Below are 23,956 nucleotides of genomic sequence, written 5' to 3' on the forward strand. Positions count from 1 at the left end.
GCTGCAAAGAGTTCAACCTCTAAAATTCAACTCTGTACAAAGGCTTCAGGTGCTCTCACACCCAAATAAACTCGGCGCTGTCATGTGTCTCTTACGGTTAAGCCAAGGTCATTACAAAGACACTTCTGGCTCTAGAAAATAAAAGCTCTTCCTGCTACATTTATTGAGAAATTCAACATCCTCTCTCACTACCTTACACCTTAGTCTTTTATTTAGAATTTGTTGCAAACATTGAAACCAGGGCTGCACGACAGCAAATGTGGCAACGCAATATTATTCCTGAATATTACAAAGACAATATCGACTGTGAAAAGCCAAGCGTTTGCAATGCTGCAACAGGTCTGAGTAAGTCTTTTTAACTGCTACCCTATTTAATTCAATTCAATTTTATTTATATAGCGCCAATTCACAACATATGTCATCTGAAGGCACTTTGCAAAGTCAAATTTAATCAAATCATACAGATTGGTCAAAAAGTTTCCTATCTAAGGAAACCTTGACAAGCAGCATTCACTCCTCATGAAAGAGCGTAGAGCAATAGTGGACAGTCGTCTGCATTGTCCTTGGCTTTGCAGCAATCCCTCATACTGAGCATGCATGTAATGACAGTGGAGAGGAAAACTTCCATTTAACAGGGAGGAAAATCCTCCAGCAGAACCAGGCTCAGTGTGAACGGTCATCTGCCTCGACCGACTGAGGGTTAAAGAAGACAGAGCAGAGACACAAAAGCACAGAAGCAAACATTGATCCAGGAATCCTTTCTACGTTATATGGTAATAGCGGTGATCTGTCTCCCCTGGATGATGTCACAGCTAACAGAACGCCAGACCAGGTGTACCTACTATGAAGGAAAAAAATGACAGAGAACAAAAAGTAACTACAGCGATAGATCAGGGTAACCTAAGCCACTGTAATTATAAGCTTTGCCAAAAAGGAAAGTTTTAAGCCTAGTCTTAAAAGTGTCTGCCTCCAAGACCAAAACTGGGAGTTGGTTCCACAGGAGAGGCGCTTGATAACTAAAGGATCTGCCTCCCATTCTACTTTTAGAGACTCTAGGAGATTTAGGGGTCACCACAGCAAGTCAGTACAACTTTCACACAAACTTGGCAAAGTTTTTACTCTGGAAGCCCTTCCTGATACAACCGGGATTAGAAGCTGGATCCCCATATCAAAGATAAGGACTTACCCTGACACACCATGTGTATGAAATCATGCAAATGGCAGAACTTGTTAACTAGAAAAACCCATTAAGGCTCTCCCTCACACTACTATCCTGCAGATATTGATTTAGTTTGACCTTAGTGTTTGCCTTCATGAAGCCTTAACTATCCAGGAGCCCCTCCCATTATAGGCCTAAGCAAATGCCCTACAGCCAGCACATACATGCATGTCTGAAATAACAAAACACTCAAATGCTCCTAATAGCATCTCTGAACTGTCCATAATAAATTTTCCGGTCAGTAAAATAAAAAAAGAGACCAGAAAGTAACGTAATTCTCAGACTACAACAGCTAACTAAGATCCTCTCCGAATCCAACACAACAGACCGCACTGTCACCAAGAAGTATGCACGTCTCTTCCTTATGTTTACCAAGCACAGAAATAACAGGCAATTGAGAAACCATGTGGGACAAACAAACCCACTTCAGTCAAGCAAATTTAAATTAACTGCAGTGTCAGTGCCTACAATCATGACAATCCACACGTTTTTTTTTTCTCTCACTCTTATTGGCATGAAATCGATTTTGCGTCAGCACTAAAGCGAGGGTTAAACAGACCTGACTCTGGGGGGAAAACAAAGTGCTGTGGGATTTGGGAGAGGAAGACAAGATCTATCACCCAAAATATCCTTTCATTCCCAAAGAGAAGGGGCGGGGAGGGCAGCCGTGGAGAAACGAGTGATAAGCACCACTGTGGGAGAACAAAAAGCCACTTGATTCTGGGGTAGGAAAAGAGAGCAGAATGGATAAGAGCCCATGCTGTGAGGATGAGAAGCCTGCCTCTGCTGCTCTGCAGACAGGTCTGCTTCATGCAGACACAGACTATAAAATCCTTCTCTCTGAGGAGTGGGTCTTCTGGTTCCTGACAGGCCCCCAGACTGCAGGAGAAGCAGGACTTCAATGCTGGACGGCTTACAGTTGCCATAGCAAAAGCGGCTTTCCACAGTAGCGCTTATTCATCTTTAGGAATAAGAAGCTGCTTTATGCTTCCTTATCACACTTGAGGCAACAGCCGGTTGGAGAAACAACCGAGAAACAAAAACAACTCTATTTCTGCAGAACGGTTCAGATTCAAGGAGGAGGTGCAGCAGCAGTCACAGGCATTCCTTGTAGGAGAGCTGAAGTGAAAGCCCAGTAATTATGTCACACAAACCCAGGCCGCAAACCTTGACCTAGCACATTTTTTTTCAGTCTTCTCTTTGAGCATATTATGAGCTGCACTTTGTTGATTAACATTGTGTAACCCTGTCGTTCGGGCTTTGTTTGACTTCAATAGGAACATGAGTCATTCAGTGGGACCATGGGCACCACAGTGAGTCTCATTGTCCTCCCTGCTAAGCAGACTTGTTACATGAATGAAAAAGAAAAGCCCTCTCACTCCACATGCACACCATAAGACGAGCAAATGACTGCTTCGGAGTCAAAAGAGTCTTGGAAAAACACAAAAAGGAAGTGCGACATCCACAGAAATCTCCGCTAAACAGATTGGGGAAGACCTGACATATTGGCCAAACAAGCAAGACAGAGACTAGGAGAGGAAGTCATGATCAAACCCAAAAATGCAACGTAAGAACTAAAATTGAAATATGGAATCAGGCTGACAGAAGATGCTTGATGAAAGTAGATTAGGGAATGGCATGCAAGCCCTTTTAATACAGAATCTTATTAAATCATCTATTGGAGCACAACCTTGCCAATGCTTCAAGAAAAACAAGGCTCCCACTGAGCATTAGGCCTAAATAAGCCGACATAGAGTCCTCATTTAGACACAAGTCAGAGTTAAGTCTGTATGTGATCCAGTTTTAGAGATAGATGTTTCAGCCATGTTTTGGTTAAGCAAAATCTAAACAGGACATTTATTAAAAAACATAAAAAATAGAAAAGCTAAATACTAAAAATTGGCTATGAATAAATAAGAACATTAACTGTCACAACAAAGAACAAGAGAAAAAAGTATTTAAATCTGCTCCCATTTTGTGTGCGTTTGAAAGTTCCTACATATGTTTGATTAAACTTGGACCAAACGCATTCAATAAATTCCAGTCGCTTTCCTAATTAGTTTCTCAGGGATCGTTCCGTGTTTAAATTTCAGGCAGTTTCACAGACTTGTGTTGCTGAGTGGTGCAGACATGACCAAATAACAAATCCTGCACATCATGTGTTTTTAATCTGTGTCTGTCTCTTTAAATCATAAAAGTTCCCACATAAACAAACCAACTCTACTTATTTTGTTTTTCTTCGTTTCCTGTTCACACCTTTGAAGTTTTGATTGAGTTTTCTGCTGTCTTTCAGACTTTTCTCAGCTACAAAAAAGAGCCGTATACCGCGGGTTGTTTAGTACCAACCGTACATAAAGTCATATACTATGCGCTGGTAATGCTGCAGTCTCCCCTCCATAACAATGTAAGGGTGCGTTCATACCGAACGTGAATGTGGCAGCCTCAGAGGGTGATTTATATGTTACCCCTATGTACAGGTGTAACACAGGAGCGATGCAACATGCATGATTTTAGTGATTAAAGCGAGGCCAGAGCGACGCAACACCTGCGATGGATGCGAAGCGACAGTCGCTAGGGTTGAAAAATATGAACTTTTGCGTCTTGTCGCGTTGCAACAACCATTCAGGACCTGCATGTGGCTGTGACATGGGTTAATGAACTGCAGCGGGGACGAAGCTGTTTTCATTCAGCATGGAAGACAAGCAGATAGTGGCGGTCTGCGGTCAGCCTGAGTTGTATGACTCAACCAATTATTACTACAGAGACAAGTCCAGAAGGGACCAGGCCTGGAGAAGAGTGAGTGAGGAGGCTGGAGTGGCAGGTAAGTGAAAGCATCACTAGGTAGCACCATTGTACAACAGTATTTCTGGCTTGTCTGTGTGAATTGCTGCCGATATGTCAGGCGAGCGACAGCACGCAAATGTGGCAACTTTGTTGCCAAAATCGCATTCGGTGTGAACGCACTTTAAGAACAAACCTGCTGTTATGGCCAGCGGTCATATGTGCATGTTTTTTGTTTTGTTTGTATAACTTTGTTGACAGACTGCCGATCGGCCGGCTGGACCAGTGGAATTTCCCCATTTCCCCATTGTTGTCTGTTTGGCAGTGCAGAGATCCTCCTGCTGGATGTCCCCCGGAACTCACACAGTACTGTTCAATATTCTGCTCCTCCAATCCCAGACCAGACCAGCTTACATAAACTCTGCACACCTGTCGCTAAGGGCGGCTGTGATGAATGGTGCGTTCGTTTTGCCTCGGAGATCGGAACTCCCGACTCGCAGATTCAATCATCTCCGCCTTTCTGCGTTCCAGTATCCCTCCGTCAGACAGTAGGAAAAAAACAGAACGCTTGCACTGTCGTTAAATCAGTAACAATGACAATAACGCTGTTCTAGAAGGTAATTTGTGCAAATAAACAGAGCTGAAACATCCTGTCTGATGAACACTGACAGATTGCACCTGTATGACTGACTAACCCGGAGGTCGTGAATCCTGACTACCGAAGACAAATGGAACGCACTGTCAACCTGAGCAGCTCGCCATTCCTGCTTGTGCTTCTCTTTGTTGTTTGTTAGGGAAATTTTTTTTTGGCATAGCTTGTTTTGCTTTTGCTGTGATTTGTTTGAAACTGTTGCCGTTGTTTGTTAATCCTCGTTGTATTGTTTTTGCTGATTGCCACAAAAACAACAAGGTTTTCCTTGATGCTTGAAGCAGCTTATTTTGTACCTTCCTGTTTAACTTAAAGCTGCAGTTCAGTACCAATGTTTTGTTTTGGTCACTTTTATGTCATGACAAAGTTTTTTTCCCACAAATTATTTTTTGGACTTTTATGTTACTTCGCCTTTTCCTCCCCTTGCTGGGTTGGGTCATAATACTTGCAAAAAGGAATTTGCCACAAACAATAACAATAAAAAAAGACTTTGAAGATTACGCCTCGTGATCAAAATCAAAATTTAATGATCATTTTGATTACTGGCACAACTTTTGCAAGGCTTATTTTGACAGATAATTCTGGCTATTTTCAGTATAGGATGAAAATGTATGCCATGTTTTCAAAAAATGTGACCTAAAGTTAGACGATAGATGTAAAACCGGAGGGGCCTAAAACAAAACCCTGAAGCACACCACTGACAATCAGGAAAGCCTGTGATCGGAAATGATTTAACTTTACAAACTAATTATAAAATCAGGCATGTGAAGTGCCAGTTATAAAAAGATTGCAATCTCTTTGTAGAGCATATCATGACAGATTGGTTTAAAGTCAAAGCCCTGAGATGATGGGACGCAAGTATTGTTAGCAGTCCAGAGTCGGTATGAAATTTGAAGGCTGAAAACGGAACGGAAAATGTTTAGATGAATGCCACCAGGGTGGAACAAAAATCTTTTTATTTTTCCAAAAATTCTTAGAGCTCAGTAAAAACTATTAACTTATCAAGATGCAGTGTACTCTTAAGAATCGATGCGGCAAAGTCAGCATATCAAGAAAATCTAAACAATGTAAGGTGTTGCTGCCATTATAGAACCGTTGAATATGGGTATAAGAGGCCAAAATGTTCTCCATCTTTATTTATGAGTGTTCAAAATTCCCCACAGCTGAAATTTGCAGATTATGATCTGGGTCACACTCTCCATAAAATATGCCATCTGAAGGATTGAGCAGCCTTTTAGCTCTTTTATATTTATGTGGGCTGCACAGTGGCGCAGTGGGTAGCACTGTTGCCTTGCAGCAAGAAGGTCCTGGGTTCGAGTACACCACTGGGCCTTTCTGCATGGAGTTTGCATGTTCTCCCTGTGCATGTGTGGGTTCTCTCCGGGTACTCCAGCTTCCTCCCACAGTCCAAAAACATGACTGTTAGGTTAATTGGCTTCTCCAAATTGTCCTTAGGTGTGTGTGAATGGTTGTTTGTCCTGTTTGTCTCTCTGTGTTGCCCTGCGACAGACTGGCGACCTGTCCAGGGTGTACCCCGCCTCTCGCCCAGTGAACGCTGGAGATAGGCACCAGCACCCCCCGCAACCCCATGAGGGAGAAGCGGTTTGGAAAATGGATGGATGGATGGATGGATATATTTATGTGCGCGTTTCTGCCGCGTAAGCACATGCTGTCCTCCATCTGCCGTTCGATGCAGACCGTTTCCTTTCCTCTGCAGCCGGCCTTCCTGCGCCGCTCCACTCCAGAAGGGAAATGGGAGCAAGAGGCAGCCACACGGTCCAGATGAACAAACTGGATATGATAGATGCAGACACAGCTGGGCAACGATGACTTAGCCACATAGTTTAACACACAACAAAGTATTTTCCCTCTTCTCTTATATTGCAGCTACTGCTTTGGTTTTCCATGCTCCCATCTATACTTTCCTTTAGTCCTACTTTCCTGGTCACACACACACTGCACACTAAAGAAGCAGATTTTAAGTATAGGAGAATTTCTGTCTTATCCCTTTAAAGACCCACAGTGGGTTTTAGGTTTGTGATTCAAATTCATGGTTTTGGTCAGTGCTGAGAAATAAAGTTTCTATAGGTGGATTATCGTATTAAAAATTACAGCATACGATTAGCTGTGATAATATATTTGTAGGGATTACCTATAGAAAATTAGGTGTTAACCTAAGGTTTAGGTCATACGAGTGTGCTGGTATATCGAACACAGTGATATCATGTTCATTAAAGCTGGTATTGGTACTTTTTATAGCGTGGACAGATGGGAAGGCTTGTTGGAATGGAATTAACAAGCTTTATGGTGAATAATGCTTGTCAGCAGAGGGAATCATAAAGTGCTTTAAAATTTCCTGGTAGACGACTGTTCTGACTTTGGACTTGATTAAACACCGTGGAGCAATGTCAAGAGGTTTTCTAAATCATCGTTGACTGCACTAGACCTCCATCAATTTGAATTTGGATTTCCATATAAAATGCAAAACATGGTTTAATTTGTAAAAGGGCATTGCTCTTGCAGTGCTATGAACCACACTTCTTCCATCCACTAAACTATCCTTTAATATGCTTAAACACAACACTTAATGTCAATAAATGTCTGCTGTCTAGTGTTGTCACGGTACCAACGTTTTGGTATCGGTACCGGTATCAACGTGTATTTCGATACATTTTCAAATAAAAAGAGAACACAAAAAATATCATTGCTGAGTCAAAACTGCATAGATCGGGCCGTACTTAGACCATTTTTAATTAGGAGATCAAAGTCATATTATTTCCAGAAGAAAGCGGCGATGAGATGAGAGTAAAGTTGTGATTTTACCAGAAAAAAAGCTTCTGTAATGAGTGGAAAGCTTCGATTGTTATCAGGAGCTGCCGTGACGTGATCAGCTCACACAAACTGCACATGCAGTCTGAGCCAAGCGTTTTAACGCAGGAGAAAGACTGCCCTCTCTCTCTTCAAGCACAGATTTATTTTAGAGCAACAACGGTTCAGTGAAAAAAATTGTTATATTAACACCCCGCTTTGTAGACCAGGGCAGGATCAGCGGCAGCTTTGCACATGTGTGATTCCTTTGAAATGTGGACATGCATTAGAACGGTTCTCCTCCTCCTCCTTTAAATGCTGCAGTACCCTGGTACCAAATTAGTACCGCTATACAAAAATGCCTTACTGCTGTCACATTAACGTTCCTCCCCATGATTGTGTAAACTTTAATATATTATTATTTTCTAATGGTATTGTGCACAGCAATATTCACTTTTTTTTAAAAAAAACTGAGCTTTGGGTTCTCATTAGCTGTAAGCCATAATCAATAACAGAAATAAACGGCAAAAACATATATGTGTAATAAATGTCATGTAATGACATTCACTATCTAATTTAGATTGATTTTATTGAGCTATAACTGTATGTACGTATACCATGTAGAAAAGCTTTGGAAACTGCTGTGCCCAGCAATATCGTTCTAAAATGGTTTCATTTCGTCAAGGAAAATTAAATTACTGACAGTGACACATTTATGCAATGCAGCTGTTTATAAGTCACAACAAACGTTTATGAGCAAAAATCTGAGGTTTGTAATTCATGGCCACTCTCGCCCTACGACCTCTCTCTATTTAAATTATGAACTCAGTATCTGTTTTAAAATCCCAGTCTATTGTTTGACCATTTTTAAAGCATGAATGCAAAACAATTACCAATGACTTTAGGGCTTATTTCTAAGTAAGTCAGGACGCAAACACCTGAAAAAAACAGTGTAAAGAAACTGACTAATTAATGGACACAGGTATGGATTGAAGGATGGTCTCATATATGAACAGATAACACAAAGAATTTGCCAGTAGTTTTCTAAACTATATGATGTGGAAAAGTTTGCCTGAAACAAAGACCTGAAGTGGAACAGGGACATTATGGAAATAAATGATTATCTATACCTGATATACCTTTTGTTCCTGTATTTGTCCAGACATGGATAAAATTTACAGTGAATTTCATACTTTTCTAGGCTGCTTAGGAACACTGTCATAATTTAAGAAACTCCAACATAAACATATAGGGTAGTTTAGGGAATGGCTGGATACACATTGTTTGCAGCCAAATTTGCTACAAGAGTCTTTTAGTTAATTACCTTTTAAGGCGAAACATCTGGTCCAGCAAAAAATAAAAAAATAAAAATGTTGTCAAGAGCTGAACACCAACATGAATTTGGACGATGTAAGCTAATTTCACTTGCAATAAAGCCTCAACAACATCAGCATTATCTCTGAATAATTCATTTACTCATTGGCAAAGTTACTGATAATTGGACTGCTGTCATGGCTGACAGGAACTCAGCAGTTCTCCTGGTGACAGCCGACAATTTGCTGCATCTGAGACGCCAGTTTAGTTGGGATAGTTGCAACAGTTCTAGTGTAAAAGGAGCTGGGATTATGGGTCTATGGGGACCTGACTCAAACCTTGCAGCAGTTTTTACTGCTGCAGAGTAAGGCCGCTGTCTGCCGATCTTTAAATACGAAGCAACAGCCACTTTATCTTGTCAAAGTGATCATAACCCTTGAGCCTTTCCCCGTTTTGTCATATTCTAGCCACAGACTTCAGTTTCTAGACAATAACAAAGTAGTACATAACTGTGAAGTGGAAGGAAATTATATATTTAAAAAATCACAAAAGTAAGGTGTTTAGTTGAATTGTATTCTTCCCCTGTCACTCTGATGCCCCTCAACAAAATCTAGGACAGCTAAGGCTTCAGAAATCAGCTAATAAATAAGAAATTAGTGCCATTCCATCTGAGTATAAATAGAGCTGTTCTGTGAAGGTCTCAGAGGTTTGTTAGGGGGCATTAGTGAACAAACAGCATCATCAGGACCAGGAAGCACAGCAGACAGGTAATAAATGAAGCTGTACAAGTTTTAAAATGTTTAAAGCAGGTGTAGGTTATAAAACAGAATCACAATATCTGCTCAATCCATCATCTGAAAATGGAAAGACTGTGGAACAACTGCAAACCTACCAAGACATTGTGACCTAAACTGACAGGACACATGAGGAAAACATTAATCAGAGAAGCAGCTTAAGAGGCCGTAGTAATCCTGGAGGTGCTGTTGAGATCTACAGTTCAGGGGGAAGAATCTGACAACAATTATTCATTAACTTAAGCAAGAAAAGTCTCGTTAGGAGTTTAACATAAGCTTTGCTTTAACGTTTTGGCCTTGATGTTAAACATTTTGTGTAAAGGAAAACTAACACTCCACATCACGTTACGCACACCCTCCCCTCTGTGATACATGGTGGTGGCAACATCATGCTATGGGGATTAGGGCGGGATAATAAGATCCTCCCAATTTGATTCGATTACGATTCTTTGGGCCACGATTCGTTCAACATCGTTTCAATTTAACATTGAAATAAATGTTTTGATATAGATTTAAGTAGAACTACACCATTTTTTTAGAGTACCTGTCAATACATTTTCTATATTCATCTATTTATTTATGAACAACCACAGTATTTCAGTACATACACTAATATTTCTGAGGAATAGGACAGTGCTGTATTACATAGAAGCAAAGTTCCATGTAAACCTAAATTATTCTACTTCATATATATATATATATATATATATATATATATATATATATATATATATATATATATATTAGGGCTGGGCAACGATTAAAATATTTAATCGCGATTAATCGCACTGATTAATCGCGATTAATCGCGATTAATCGCATTGTATTACAAACTCCAAGAATGAATTCAAAAGTAGTGTAAAGAGCACTTTTATTTTAATGTTCTGCTGCCATATGAACAAAAGTGTTGTAACATTTGTAGCACTTATCAGTAACACATATTTAGTGTAAAGCTCAACTTAAACATGTAAAACAAAAAATAGCAATAATAATAAATTAAAGCTTATTGCCACTGACAGGGAATTCTCTTTATGGGGAAAAAATCTACCAAAAACAGGCAATTTCTGAGGTAACAGCAGGGACCAGCATTATCATTTTATGTTCAATACCAAAGTTTAACTTGGCAGTGGTTCCAACTAACTTGTTTCTGTCATATTCCATGCTGGAAGAACTTTAAACTGAAATGCTTGCTAACTCGATATGCTTGCGTTTATTTGACGTTGACACGCGGTTTTTTGTTGTTGCTTTCTCGCGCGCATATAGTGAATGGCAGGGGGAAAACAGGCAAAAATACATGGATACTTTGAAACGAGAAGCGACTTCACCGACGGCGTCTAAGCAGACACCCCCCGCTCCGCTCCGCACAAAACTTGTTCCGGCCGCCAACTCACCGCCTCGCCTAAGCTCGCTCGCGGTACCTGCGGGAAACACCGCCTTCCGCATGTCAGCTGTGTTTTTTTCCGGCCAGCACCTTTCTTCCTCTTTGAATCTGAGGCTGGGCTGACAGCGAGGTTATTGGCGCATTATCGCCACCTACTGTTCTGATTCAAACCCCTACACCGCAGCAACAGACCTTCACAAAATAAAAGCATGTGACCAACATGCGTTAACGCGCGTTAAAGAAAATATCGCCGTTAATAGTCTAATGAGTTAACGCGAAATTAACGCGTTAACTTGCCCAGCCCTAATATATATATATATATATATATATATATATATATATATATATATATATATATATATATATATATATATATATATATATATATATATATAGAGAGAGAGAGAGAGAGAGAGAGAGAGAGAGAGAGAGAGAGAGAGAGAGAGACAGATAGAGAGAGAGAGAGAGAGACAGATAGATATCTGTCTAAAGTTAATCTTTAGTGGAAATCAGAAAGGTTTCAAAGTGTTGCTGCACTTTGCTGGAAGGCTTTTTTGATCCCTTTCAGCGTCACTTCACATTTAATGCGGACCTATTAAATGCTGCTCATGACATGACATGACATGAGTTAGAGCCTCAGCACCGGGCATCTCTCTCTGTTAAATGCAATGGACAAACTGGGAGGTCTATCAGGGACAAGGCTTTTTGAATCGTAGCTGCTGAGTTATAAGGGCCACAGAAAGTTTTTGTTTTCGTTGGTCGGGCGTAACGGGACAGGTTTTCTCTGATATTGATAGTGTCTGCCGGTCGGCCCTGTACAGGTCCACTCTGCTGCCGCACGGTGAGCTGAGTCTGTCCAGAGCGGAGGAGAAGTAGAGAAAAGAGGGAGTTTGAGGCATCGGGGAGCTACAGAGCTTGTTGCAGATCAAGACAAGATCTACAAGGTTAAAATCCCCGGTTCTCCCAGTCTGCCACTGTATTAATGCTGCAGTAAAATTATTAACTTTATTTACAATCATATTGTCCGGCTTTCACACATACAACCAAATCACTCGAAACTGTGGCTCTTGAACCCAGTGGCCAGGGGAACTAATCGATTCATAGGATTTTCTGAGCCAATACTGATCGGAAAAAGAGTGAATTGCAGTGGACTAATGATGAATTTATATTTTAACCCACCCCTAATGGGAATGCTTTTAATCACCAAGAACAGGGAATGTGGTCACAGTTGATGGGAAGATGGAGATAAATGCAGGGTAATCTTAGAAGAAAAACTGTTGGAGGCTGCAAAGATTCACCTTCCAAACAGGACAATTACCCTAAACATAAAGCCAGAACTACCACGGTATGATTTGGATCATATCTGAGTATGACCTAGTCAAAGTCCAGACCTAAATCAAACCGAGAATCTATTGCAAGATTTGAAATTATTTTTTTCCCGACACTATATACCCAATCTGACTAATTTATAAAGAACATTCAGAAAAAAAGTATAGACTCAAGGGGAGCTCATAAAATACATTGAAGCTGAAATACAAAGAAGGGAAAACGAAAGCTAAAGTTTAAAGTGAAATTCAAAGTTCGTTGAGGGTCACATCTGAACAATTCATTGTTGGCAACATGTCTCACAAAGCTGATTTTTACTATACCATGTTACTTGGGTTAGATCATCATTAATGATTCACTGCCCTGTCCCACTTCCTATTTCACGGCCCTTTTCACAAGCCAACTTCGTCTATGAGGCCATAGCTATGAATATCCAAAATAAGGAAGTCAGTCTGAAGGAAACCATGTTGTCAAGTTGTGATACAAGCTCTCAGTACAGAGAAAAGCAGCTTGCCTTATAACTATTACTGAAATGAGTTAAATTCAAGCTCCATAAAGGCTGATTTCAAACGTAGTTACAATGAAAATTTCTGTGAGTTGTCATGCTTGAAGAGAGTTCAATCTGACGTTACCTGAATGAGAGTTGATTCAGAGTGTGCTGACTCTCAGATCCATAGCAGCAGGTCCCATGGTCCTCATTCGATCCAGGGGTCACATTGCTCTCTTATTCTTCAATGCGAAGATCTCCAGAAGCCAGAGGCTGAAGAGAGACAATCCCGGTATCTGGTGGTGGGTCTCAGTAGGTTGATCCGGTCCGAACCAGAGTGGGTTCCTGAGGAACAGCCCCGGATGCCTTTAAGATATGCTTGCCTCCTTTAAGAGAGTAAGAAGGACAGAGCACACGTTAGCCAATTAACAGGACAGCACAGTAGAGAGATGAAAAGACGCTTGAGGATGGAGTGAGGTACTATGTAGTTCCTTCTCTGAGGAGGAGGAGCAGTTTGTAAAAAGCAGAAGAGCAGACAGTGAAAAGACGGCTACCGTAAAGAGAGGAACAGAGAAAAGGAGAACTGTACACTTTACAAAAAAAAGCTGAGGCTCTTAAGGTGCAGTAGATCTACACACCAATGAGAGAAAATATATTGTGATGATAAAAATATCAATCCATGACAAATTGTTTCAAAACTTTTTCCACCTTGTGTGGGATTTTTGTGCTTAAAGATTAAACTCAACAAATGTATTTTTTTTTTTTAGTGGGGGGGGGGTTTAAAAAACTGCCGGCATAAACTAGTACTCTATAGAACCACGTTTCACCTTTTCTCTCCAACGACAAACTGCAGCTTGACTTGGAAATGCTTGCAAAAATTCTCCAAACCTGTACAAGTCTGCACAGCCGCAAACATGAGACCACACAACCGTACTTTCTCAAAGGGAGTCCTTCAGACTTGAAGGCTTTTACATAACGGGAGCAATTCTTTGGTTCAGTTACAACTTGTAATCTGGGATGTCTATATATCCAAAGTAATTTAAACATTTTCATGATCAAACGTCGGCATAGTCTAACTCAAGACAAACACTGACCATTCTGTAGCATTTATACTGCTGTAAAATCCAATTAGCAATCAATTGCTCATACCCTCTTAACCCTTTAATTGACCAAATTAAACCAAATCCGTTCTGTCCCGGACAGGTTTTCAGATGCCAGAGCATTTTCATAAAATCACATTGTTGTTTAAAATGTTCAACTGTCTTTGTATGTTCACTCTTGAACTATGACTTTAAAACCAAAGTACTCACTAAACCTTGTTTTATGTGTATTGTTGCACCCTGTGTTTGGATTTTTTGGCCCATTTCCTTGACGAAAACATTTGCAGACAGGAGACGTTTTGATCCATTGTAACTTCCCTACAAACTATGGCTTTATTATGCAAATGAGTGTCAAGCAAATCCTACTCGAACAGCTGTACATTTTTACGGTTTAATAGATTTACTTGGTGTTAGGTTTGTACCCATGAGGGCTGACTGCTGAAACCGAAATAAAAGGTGCTTCAACAGGCGATTCGCTAAAGTGTTTGCAGACGTTTGCACCCTGTTTATTGCTCCTTCATTTAATCACTATTCTCTCCCTAAAAGATTTGCTTGCTGTAGTTGAGTTGTGCAGGATATACCTCACATCAAACATAGAAAAAAATAAAAAATGATTTATCACAGTCTAATTTTTTATGGGAGCCACAGTGGATTCATAATAAGACATAGATGAGCAAAACGAAGCTACTGCACAAGAGAAGTGAAAGAAATAAAGAATATGGGATCATTTTAATGGAGGTAACACTTGGCAATGCCTAGAATATAAATCAGTCCTCCAAATCCGCTCTAAAAGAGACATAATTTGCTGAACCAGGAAGCCCTACCAGCAAAAAAACACAGAAAAACAGAGCTCCTCCGGTTCATAAATCTGCCAGAGTTGCAACATAATTTATTATAACGCCTCCTCTTCTCTATTTGCCAGCATGTTTTTTTTTTAAATCCATGATTTTTTTAGTCCATCCATACAATAAAATACTGGTACAAACATGGTGCATTAACTGCAGCAGAGGTAGCAGTTTGGTGTCATCTAATAAATAAACTCTTTGCTGAAGCATGGGGTAGCAAAAAAGGAGGGTAAGAGGGGGAGGAGGAGAAGGAGGAAGGGCGACGAAATGGGGACACAGATCACAGTTCATCTCCCTGGAAAGGCCAAGCAGCCCACATATCAGCTGCATGAAAATTGCAGCAAATACCTTTTGTCTCAAAGATCACAGCAGAAACTCAGCGCTACGTGGTTGTGGACCTTCATTTTCAGCAACTTAGCTGTTCTCCATGTTTCAAGGTTTTTACTTCAGCAATGTGATGCATGCTATGTAGTTGCGATGGTGACCGGCTTCTCAGGCAGAGCTAAAGCAAGATGTGTGTGCGTGTGTGTGTGTGTGTGTTTATCGCTCCTTCCTGTTTCTCTTTTCTAGGCTGCTCCGATTAATGGACATGTCTCCTGCACCCCTCCCCGCCTCCACCCGTTCACCCACAGGAACTCAGGGAAAACATGCAGTCAGCATTTGCTTCACGACATCCTGTTAAATGAGATGTCATGCTTGAGGATTACCATGATAGTCTCACAGGGGCAAAAGCTACCTCTGGCAGGATCAAGTGGAAAGGGAACAAAATCAAAAATTAAGATCACACCGTTAATCCTCCGTGATTTTGCTTTGGATTCATTTCTCGTTTCCTGGAAAGCATTTGCGCGGGAGTACTTGAAATCAGATACAATCTCAGAGTTCATAAATAAATAATATGAGGTCTGACAGAGTGGAGTCTGATCTAGGGAACTATTGAATAATACAGGAACCTTTATTTAATATGACCAGATGCGCAGCGTCAAGCTAAACTGCATTAAAAGAAAAAGGCTGCTACGCAAAAACTGCAGAGTGGAGAATAGAGCGTGGATGTGCAAAATTATGGTATGTTCAGTTCAGTTTGTGTAAAATAAGCTTAGAGCCACAAAATTAATCAAATAATTTATATAAAAACTGCCTCAGAGCCTTTTCAAGTGTTCTGCAGTTTTCAATATTGCATCCAAAATTAACTGAGGTGATTCAATAAAGGACGAATGGATGATACTCAAGGGTTTATACCCTTTAATGAAAAGCTCAAAATAGAAAGGATGCTGTCATTTTTGGATGGCTCGGTTTATATATATATATATATATATATATATATATATATATATATAATACTATACTATATATATATATATATATATAGTATAGTATAGTTTGTGTGTCTTTGACATTCCCCCATGCTCATTTCCATAGAGTTGTGGTCAATCAGATTAGAGGAGCATACAGAGATCGCCGTGTGTACCAAAGCAAATCCATTTATAGAGATAAGCTTTGAGGGCAGTTGCTGCCACAAACCACTTCACCCACTGAGTCTGTATCAGCCTCTAGCATCATTTCAGGAGAACAATGTTTACAGACATGCTCTGACCTGTCACTGTGTGTTACATCTAACAAAAAAAATGTCTCCATCAGTTCACGACCTCCCAAAGGAGTCACAAGACAAATCTTAAGGCTAGGAAGGTGACTAACAGGATAAATACATAGAAAGGAGTTTCTTCTCTTTTTTCTTCACAAAGTTTATCACCCAGTATCCAACATATTTCACTTTTAATGGGTAAAATTGCTTAACTCTAGGAATTAAAAAATACTAGGGCTGGGCAACGATTAAAATATTTAATCGCGATTAATCGCATAATTTGCCTGATTAATCGCGATTAATCGCGATTAATCGCATTGTATTTACAAACTCCAAGAATGAATTCAAAAGTAGTGTAAAGAGCACTTTTATTTTAATGTTCTGCAGCCATATGAACAAAAGTGTTGTAACATTTGTAGCACTTATCAGTAACACATATTTAGTGTAAAGCTCAACTTAAACATGTAAAACAAAAAATAGCAATAATAATAAATTAAAGCTTATTGCCACTGACAGGGAATTCTCTTTATGGGGAAAAAAATCTACCAAAAACAGGCAATTTCTGAGGTAACAGCAGGGAGCAGCATTACCATTTTATGTTCAATACCAAAGTTTAACTTGGCAGTGGTTACAACTAACTTGTTTCTGTCATATTTGATGCTGGAAGAACTTTAAACTGAAATGCTTGCTAACTCGATATGCTTTCTCGCGTGCATATAGTGAATGGCAGGGAAAAACAGGCAAAAACACATGGATACTTTGAAACGAGAAGCGACTTCACCAACGGCGTCTAAGCAGACCCCCCCGCTCCGCACAAAACTTGTTCCGGCCGCCAACTCACCGCCTCGCCTAAGCAAATTCCTGCGGGAAACACCGCCTTCCGCATGTCGGCTTTGTTTTTTTCCGGCCAGCACCTTTCTTCCTCTTTGAGTCCGAGGTTTGGCTGACAGCGAGGTTATTGGCGCATTATCGCCACCTACTGTTCTGATTCAAACCCCTACACCGCAGCAACAGACCTTCACAAAATAAAAGCATGTGAGCAACATGCGGTAATGCGTGTTAAAGAAAATATCGCCGTTAATAGTCTAATGAGTTAACGCGAAATTAACGCGTTAACTTGCCCAGCCCTAAAAAATACATAAGCTCTTAACTAATTAGCACAATGTTTTAATCATCCAGAGATTGGAAAATAAACTTCTGCTTGGTCTGAACAGTGCCATTTGTACTTGGCTTCTGACCTTTCTGCCTGAAAGCCAGTCTGCATGGGAAGAAAACATCTCCAACCCCATTACAATAAGTAATGGGACCCCTCAAGGTTGTGTGCTCAGTCCATTGCTATTCACATCATTAATGCATGACTGTGTCATAGCTGTCATGTCTCTTGTTTGGGCTGAGAAACAATCCTATTTCACTCCTCTTTCCTGCTGTCCTCCCACATAAGTATTCTCCCATAATACCCCCATATTATAATATAATGATTTAAAAAAAATCCTCTGCCTCTCCATGCTAAACTCTGGCACTAGCCTTGCCCAAGCTGCCCCCTGCAGTAGGCTGGGCGGCAGTTGATGCGAGGTTAGTGCCGAAAGCGGGAACGAACCTGCAACAACAAAGAGGAGAGCTGGATGGATATGATAAAAGGGAAGGCATTCCTACCCAAAAAAAAAAGGGACAGAGAGTCTACTTTTCTGAAAAGGAGCACGATGGGGCAAGATTTGTAATTGTGTCATGTATCCTACAAGGAAAGGAACAACGTCAGTCTGAGTGAACATGAGCAATTAAAAACAAATAAGTAATGAAAATTAAGTGTAAATGCTTAACGTAAAGACAGGAACTATGCCTTTAAACTGAAAATATGTAAAATAAATAAATGTGCTTCAATTCCATTGTGTTTTCATTCAGGCTCTATTATCATGTAGGATTGTCAGCGGCATTTCAGTGTCAACAAAGGCAGGCCTATCAGATTCTGGTCGCCTAATTATAGTTTGGAAGTGGTGGACAAGTTGTTATTTTATATTTCTTGTACATCTGTCTTAAAATGTAAGGAATACCGAAGCTTGGTTGGAGTGGTGGGATGGCCCGCAGCAGTTACCAGCAAACCTAGACGTTATGGACTGTGGATCCCCGCAAGGAAAAGCTGATCAATACACTTCCAGATAAATTTCATAAGTAACGCAAATAAATTAATATGGGTTACAATTACCAAATGCTGCGTCATTCAGTTAATAAAATATAGAGTAGTGAAGTAAAGACAACTTTTAAACAAGATTATAATTAGAACCGAGCAGCAATCTTGTACACGTTTCACCAGGTACAGACATTTGAAAGTGAGAGAATCACCACAGAAAAGTGTGATTAATGTGTTGACAATGAAACTTGAAAGGGTGAAAGAAGATTCCATTTCCCCAGTGAAAGGTGGAGCTGCAGGATATATGATAAATAGCACATGTGATCTAGAACAGGAACATACACCTGTGCCTGTGATGCATATTCTGGGATATATTTTCCGGAGCATGGGGCCAAACAGCAAAAAGGAAAGTCATTTGTGAGCCAAGACTGATCGCCTAGCTCTCCAGATTTTAAGCACGCCGGTATTATCATGACATTCTGGCTGGCTGAGCATCAGTAGCTAGTCCTTGGCCAAAATAAACAGGATGTAAAGTGATAATATCATAAAGAGGCTCTTCTGAGCATGGCAATCCATGTCATTTTCAAGTTTCTGGAAATTTCCTCAAGAACCAATGCGAGGTAAGAATATTTACAGAGAGATTGAGTATGTGACGGACTACATCTGTAGTGTTATTTAGATGGTGGGGGAGGTAAGTGAGAAACCTTATTTAACTCTCATCTGTGGTTTCATCAGCTCGATAATCAATACAGTGATGGAAGAAGATGTAAAACGAGATCAAGAAAATAAACAAGGATGTGCTGCTCAGGAAACCAATACCTCTCAAAGCTTTTTTTTTAAAGTATGTATTTTAAGTATTTGTCATGTTTGTTTAGTTGGTTTGCCAGGATAGGCATGTCTAAACATGTGCCGTGTATCAGAATAATGTTGATATTTTTTCTATGAAGATACATTTCCTGTTTTGTGCTTGTTGATTTTCCATACAGACAGATTTTTATTTAGCTACAGTCATATGCACTCCCTTGGTCTGTACGTCAGACAGTAGCTTTAAAATACATTATTCAACAAACTTCGGTCATTTTCTTTTTTACACAAACTCAAAAGGAATTTTTGAAGACTGGAACAAACAGGCAGTGATAGGGGAAGACATGTTCAGACACCCAGGTGTTATTCAAAATGATGTTGTGACATAAATCTTGTTTTCTATGTGAAGTCAGAGCTTTTTGTCTAGTGCTATGGGTTTAGACTAAATAAAAATAAAAAGCCACTCCTTTACATTTTTAGTTTTTAAATGGTAAATGGTTTGTACTTGTATAGCACTTTAACTAGTCTGGTGACCTCCAAAGAGCTTCACACTACAGTTTAGGTATTCACACATTCACACCCACATTCACACCCTGACGGTGGTGAGCAATGTTAGTAGCCACAGCTGCCCTGGGGCAGACTGACAGATGCGAGGTTGCCATGCACTGGTGCCACCAGACCCTCTGACCACCGCCAGCAGGCAATGCAGGTGAAGTGTCTTGCCCAAGGACACAGCAACGGACACAGTCAGAGAGGGCGATCGAACGGCCGGCTGCCAATTGCAGGACGAATTGCGCCACGACGTTTCAACTGATCTGCAGTACTTGTTCCTCTGACTTTCCTATGGTTCTTATTTGCTGTTTTTCCTCATTTGCAATTCTTTAGCAATTCTTATTTCATCCTATTCCATCCATCCATCCATTTTCCAAACCGCTTATTCCCTCATGGGGTCACGGGGGTTGCTGGTGCCTATTTCCAGCATTCACTGGGCGAGAGGCAGGGTACACCCTCAACTAACAACAACTAAGGACAATTTGGAGAAGCCAATTAACCTAACAGTCATGTTTTTGGACTGTGGGAGGAAGCCGGAGTACCCGGAGAGAACCCACACATGCACAGGTGTACTCGAACCCAGGACCTTCTTGCTGCAAGGCAACAGCGCTACCCACTGCGCCACTGTGCAGCCGTATTTCATCCTATTATTTTTGCCTATTTAGAAAGTTAATGTTTTAAGAATCAGTCAAGTGCTAACTGAAGGGATTAACCGATTCCTGCCTTTCTAAAAAAAAAAAAAAACAGAAACACTCCAAGGCTAGGGGAGCCTTTGAGTCTTGAAGTAAACTTGACAGATCTGTGTTTGGCCTAAGAGGAATTTGTGGGTATTAGCCTGATTGTAGAAACTTGACAACTGCTCCAATTCTAATGCATCTTAAATCCAATAAAAGTTATGCTTATTTCCCTCGTTTTGATATTCTAATCATTAGGAGAGCTCCTAAATGATGGGATTTGATAATGCTTTTCATTCATGATCATGTGTTGAAAAGTATTATGTATTTAATGAATTACTGGTAGAAACATTTATCAATGAATTTAATTAATAAGAGTAGAATAAATAAATAGCATTATTATTCTTACTAAGAAACTCAGTATTAATCAGAATTTTTTGCATTTTTGTAATGCATACAGTGTTATTCTTACAGTGTATATTTGACCTTATTTTCTATTATTGCTATGCGTATTTGATTATGAGTGTTCCATTCTTTCTTTCACATTGCTGCTGATACACCCCAGTGAGGGACGACAAACAATTTTTATCTTTCTTAAATTCATATTCCCTCATTTATATGCATTTTTTTATTTGCTGCATGATACACTCGCTTAGAGCAAGAAACGTGAATAACTAATTTTCCTGCACCCAAAGAAAAGGTTTAGGCCTAGTGCATAAATAAAAAAAGTTGATCAAATTAAGTTTATGCAACTAAATTAGTAAAATTCCTAATATTGTTACTATCCCAGATTTCTTGTTGTTGGTAACTTGTCTCTTTGCCACTCACTTTTCTGATTTAGTTTTTCATTAAAAGTCAATAAAATTCTAAAGTCTTCATTACAATACAGGGACGTCTGACAACCCTACTCTACCTACTTCTTAGAATTACACAGAGACTCAAGACTTTTGCACAGCAATGTAATATACCCAAGCTGCAGCCTTATACTGCCAAAGCGTACCTTAAAGCCACACATCCTGACACATATTAAAAAGGTGATGAGTAAACCTCCTTGTTGCAGATTGTTGTGGGTAAAAATCAGCAAGGAAAACGTAGCTTCTTAAAACTGTGAAGGAGGCCACCTCGTTTTATTAAATTCCTTCCTCCAACACACCGTATAGTCTGCACAGGATTAGACACTGTTCTACTTTAACAATAACAAAACAAAAAAGAGGATAAGTCTAGACAGTCTGCCACTCCATTCCTCCATCACGGCTTACAGCTCACCACGGGCTGTAAAAAAGCAAATCCTCACTTCATTAGAAGTGCTGTATGGGAAAACAGATATTGTTCAGGTTCCAATCCAGCAGTCCGATGCATATCCCCTCAGTGATGGTGTCCCTATTCCTGCTTCCGCATGACCTCCCCAAAGCTGCACCTCAGAGCTGCTCTGACAGAACACGGTCAGGTTTATACAAGCCAGCAGCTCAGCATTCCCAGAAACATCTATACTCCATGAACCCCCTGTTGTAAATATCTAAGACTGGAAAATAGTCAATAATGAAGGAAAAACAACCTCCACATACACATTGACATACCCTGCTACCCACACAGGGACACCACATCTGTAGACTGACAATAATGGGCATGTTAGAGAAGGGTGCACCCACACAGAAGGAAGAAATAGCTGTGGATCTCTCAAACTAACTGTGTGTACAGGCTGCCCAAGGCAGCATGCCAGTTCTGTCTGCACAACCTCATCTGGGAACTGAGAGTTTTCACACTTTAGCGAGAAATCCGTTTATTTCACACGAAAACTGTCAAAAGAAGAAACTGAAACAAAAGGTCTAAGGTGAGAAGTATATCAACTGTCTTTTCAAAAATAGCTTTCTTAAGATCAAAAGCTATTGATTAAACTGCCTACTTAATGGATAATTAGACTTTGCAAAACTTCCATCCCCTTTAACCTGCCATATTTCGTCAACTGGTAAGTAAATAAAAATCTGAAAAAAAGGCCTCACATTTGGTTTCATTCTTCTTTCCGAGTAAAATCAGAACACTATTGACAGAACAGCCTGATGGAGACCAAGGGACACGCCAGAAAGGTCAGGGATAAAGTTTAAAGCAGACTTAATAAAGCTAAATATATATATATATATATATATATATATATATATATCCTAAGCTTTGAACATCTCACAGAACATTGTTCAATCTAAAAAAAAAAGGAAAGAGCTTGAAAGAACTTTAAACCTACAGAGACATGGCTACACCACCTAGACCATCAGGATGGGCTTATGGTAACTCTGGAGAAGCTCCAGAGAGCCACAGCTCAGGGGAGAAATAACCACACTCACGCTCTTCACAAATTCTTCAGGAGAATAGCACAAACAAAGCCGTAAGAAGTGATGTTTCCTGTTTACAACAAGCCATGGAGGAGCCCCAGCAAACATGAGAAAGACCTGCTCTGCTCAGCTAAGAGCAAAGTTGAACTTTTTGGACTATGGGCAAAACACCGTTGCTGAGAACTAATACTGCATGTTACCCTTAGCACACCATCCCAAAAGGTGAACATGGTGATGGCGGCACCATGCTGTGGGAGATGGCCATCTTCAACAGCGACAGGGGAACTGCTGATGGAAAAACGCATGGCGCTAAAAGCAGGAAGAAAACCTGTTAGAGGTTGCATAAGACTGGAGACTGGGGTGGAGGTTCACCTTCCAGCAGAACGACAAGCCTAAACATTCAGCCAGAGCTGCAATAGGAAGGTTTAAAACAAAGCATGTTCATGTGTTAGTATGGCCCAGTCAAAGTCCAGACCCACACAGACACTCCCCACCCCATAAAACTGAGCTTGAGCTATTTTGCACAAAAAAAAAAAAAAAGAAGGCAGACATTTTAGTCTCTAAATTAGGGCTGGGCGATAAATCGATTTAATCGATTAATTTGAATTTACAATTTACCAAGATTTATCTTTTGGAAAATCTGGATTTTATTTTGCGAATGCATTGGGCTTCCATGAAGAGAAAAGCAATGCAATGTTGAGTATGTGTTTAGGAAAAATATTGTGAAGAGGAAACTATTTTTACCATAAGACAAGACACTTTAATATATTCATCTACGTTTTTTAAGTTAGTTTGAAGCCATATCATTGTGTAATACCGCTAGCAGCAAACATTTTGCTATATTTTCATTGTTTACGGTGTTGCAAGCATGTTTCACAGCTTAAAATGCTTGAAATAAAAGCACGTTTTCAAAATAATTTCTTTAATATCTTTTTGTGAAATGAAAAGGAGGGTGGGGATCGATTAATCTGATTTGGTCAAATAAAATTGGAGATTTATTTTTAAGCCATATCACACAGCCCTACTCTGAATGTGCTGAGCTGGTTGAGACACACACCTAGAGGAACTGGAGCTGTAACTTCAGTGGAACGTGGGGCTTAAACACAAATGTACTTCACAGATTCTTCATTGTGAAAAGGAAGAAAAACATTCAGAATTTTCCTTCCACTTCAAAGTAATCATAAAAACAGCCTT

The 23,956-nt window shown here is 40.0% G+C and overlaps 1 protein-coding gene across 2 annotated transcripts in view; it reads right to left on the minus strand.

Annotated features, from left to right (window-relative positions):
• ptprea (protein tyrosine phosphatase receptor type Ea) overlaps positions 1 to 23,956 on the minus strand; it is an 88,058-nt gene that overhangs the window by 32,798 nt on the left and 31,304 nt on the right. For both annotated transcript variants that reach the window (XM_021322229.2, XM_021322216.2), the window contains exon 2: positions 12,905 to 13,145. The gene's annotated coding sequence lies outside the window, so the exon portion shown is untranslated. The remainder of the gene's footprint in view (positions 1 to 12,904; positions 13,146 to 23,956) is intronic.

Source organism: Fundulus heteroclitus, chromosome 10, assembly GCF_011125445.2.
Source record: "Fundulus heteroclitus isolate FHET01 chromosome 10, MU-UCD_Fhet_4.1, whole genome shotgun sequence".
In the NCBI taxonomy this organism is placed as follows: Eukaryota; Metazoa; Chordata; class Actinopteri; order Cyprinodontiformes; family Fundulidae; genus Fundulus; species Fundulus heteroclitus.